Source organism: Sesamum indicum, linkage group LG7 (assembly GCF_000512975.1).
Source record: "Sesamum indicum cultivar Zhongzhi No. 13 linkage group LG7, S_indicum_v1.0, whole genome shotgun sequence".
In the NCBI taxonomy this organism is placed as follows: domain Eukaryota; kingdom Viridiplantae; phylum Streptophyta; class Magnoliopsida; order Lamiales; family Pedaliaceae; genus Sesamum; species Sesamum indicum.
Window position 1 is genome coordinate 6,859,950 of NC_026151.1, and position 3,289 is coordinate 6,863,238.

The window sequence follows — 3,289 nt, forward strand, 5'->3', positions numbered from 1 at the left end:
CACGTACACAATATCGTCAATCAAATTAAATCATTCACTATTCATATATTTTCAGATAAACCAACATCAGCATGAACCACAAATTTATATAACAGTAATACCACAAATAAAAAGAACATATATAGATAATACTAATTATTTACTTACCTCAACCTCACAACGTTTCTTTCTACTCAATCGCTAATTGTCAGTCCTTTCACCTCACCCCCGTATCCTATAATGAGTTATACCATACACAATTAATATATCGAGAACATCGTAATTTCTGTTAAATATAATACTAAATATTATTCGTATAATTTCTTATAATTCTTTAATATTCCACTTCTATCGAAGTACACATCTTCGTTTTTCCTCTTTATTAACATACCATTTATTAAATATAATTTTCGAAATATTTCTATGGATTTTCTATCAATTTCTCCCTACTATATAATTTAATAAATAACAATACGTAAAATTGCGTATTTGGTAAACAATTCCGATGGAATTATATAAATTGGCTATAGCAACATTCAAATCTAATAAATTTAATAATCTAATTAACCAACGATATCATTTTTTATATCCAATTTAATAGTTAATTCGACACTATTTTAAATAGCCAAACTCATAAAATACTCTGATTAAATAGTGCATCACTTAGTATAAACAACATTTAATAAATGGACTAATTAGATAATATAATTATATAAATTAATCAAAATTAAAATTATAATTATCGTACCTCGGTTTCTTTTCCTTTCTCGGCTGAGAGGAAATTGCAATTTCTCAATTCTCAATTGTGTGTGTTATGCTTGTGTGTATATATAAAACAAAACAAAGAGAAAGAGTAAAAAAATGAAAAAGAGAGAGTGAGGCGGTGGAGGGGTGATGGCCCCACCTCCCACTCTCAATTCTCTCTCTCTCCAATTACATGTATATGTATATATTATTCATTAATATATATTATTCATTAATATATATATACTAATATATATGTATTATTTACTAATACATATATATAAATAATAATAGTAATACTATTATTATTTATTTAATTAGACTTTTCTTAAAATACCCATCACGTCCCTCCTAAATTTCTTTAATTAATATAAATTGTCTCAAAATATTATAACGAACTCCAATTTAATTCATTCAAGTGTTATTATATTTCAATTATAACCCATAATTTATTTACTAATTAACTAAATTTTATAAAAAAAATTATCAATTAATCCCCCAATTATATATTATTATTTTTGGAGCGTCACAAACTTACTAGAAACTTAAGAAATAAATTGAAAAACTTATTAATAAAAAAATTCATCAATACGAACAAGAATATTTTTTATAAGGTCAACTTTTCTCAAAGATTATGTACAAGCGGAAAAGAAAAAAAGAAACGGGGAGAAATTATATGTATTTAATAGAGCAAATAAAAATAAAATATGTACTTTTTTTATCTTTTCAGCCTTAGCTTTCATTTTTTCATCCAAGTTTTCTACGAAAATAAAATTAGACTCCGGCGGGTATTCATATACATCCAGCTTTACTTCGCCTCCATCTATTCTCCCTAACCAAACAATTTTCTTTTATACATTCCTTTTTATTTTCACAAACTCCAAAATTCTACTTTGGTATGGACCCATCGTCGCATCGATCAATGGGTAGTCCTCTTTCTAGAACCTATTAGCCCTGATTTATATTAGGTCATAGGCAGTAGCTTTCAGTTCACACTTATGCCCTAATGCAATAGCCATCTTGTCCTTAGAGGGAGTTATTGTAGTTTCTTTTCTTTAAGGATAAACTACTTTAACCCACACAATATCTTCTACAACCTCCCTCTAAGGTCTCTCTGGTTACATATAGAAAAACGAAAATGGGAGTTAGGCAGGGGACCTAAGGCTGTCATTTGAGGATCCCATTGAAGGTCAACCAAACAGTGAATATCTAGGTCCTATAAGAGGACTCTGAGTGTTAGGACTAACTATGGTGTGGTTTTGCTTGAATCTGTTGCTAACAATATTTGCTCATTTGCTATATAATTAATTAGCTAAAGTAAGCCTACTTGATTGTTTGGTGGTTCTATTCTATGATACTTGTTAATTCAATTTTCTTGTTTGTAGATCACAATCATACCAGAGCTGATTGATCAGCATAATAAGGACATATGGTGTTTGAATGCTACTCTTGAGGACTCGAACAAAGGTTCAACTTATTGCTAGGATGATTTGAAGAGTGTGACAACTAGTCAGAACAAGTGGAAAGAAAGCTATAATCGAGAGATCTCTTCGGGTCTGGTGTTTCTGATGCTACTATAAAATTTATTTGGAATGTGTGTAATGACTTGAAGGAGAAGTATGAAGGTCCATACACATTTGACCTAGTATGCTTAGTAAGATGAATGACATCAATGAGCATACCATCAGGGGTTGTCATACCAAGCTAAGGGATTGCAATTGTTTTAAGGGGGATGACTCATTCTTAAACCTAGAGTTCTAGAAATTATTGGAAAAAAAGTGGTAGCTAGTCGGCCATGAGGGCTGACCAACTCACTAGTTTGAATATATTTATGAGGGAGTTAATAAAGAAAATCACCCTCCAACTCCCTCTAACTTCTCCGTACATACATGCACATTTCTCCTGCAAAACAAAAAAGAAAAACATACCAAAAAAGTATGAGAAATGAGGTTGGGAAAGTACAATGGATCTCAAGTATTGAAAATTGACACCATTATTTGGAGCAACGGCGTAATCATAGAATAATTCCAACCCTAATCGCCCCCACCCCTTTAGACCCAATCGTTGCCCCTGCCCTTCCTCCAATGTCGTCCCCACCACCATCTCCACCATTGATCTATTAGTTAAATATGGACCTTAGATTCAAGTCAAATCTAACGATTTTTAAATAAGGATATAAACAAAATTTTAGACTTAAAATTTTTTAAAAAAAATAAAAAAATAGTGTGTGAAATACACGAAATTGTTGGGGGGGGGAGTGGGTTGCTTCATTTCGAGAAATACAGGGGCCTAAATTGCTATTTTTTTCATAGGGGCTAAATTGCTCTTTTGCAATATCACAAGGAGGATAAATAGCATTTAAATATAGATATTCTTGAAGATGCTAGTATTTTCAGTCAATCGATTTCAGTACCTACTGTGTTTTTCCACTTATACTTGGTTTTCTTGTCTCAAGTCCACAATAACTAAGGTTAGAGATATATTATATTCTACAAATATTTGTCGATACTCAACATCTGCCCTTTCCTAACTACTGTCTCCTAAGATTGACAAATGGCAGGTTTGG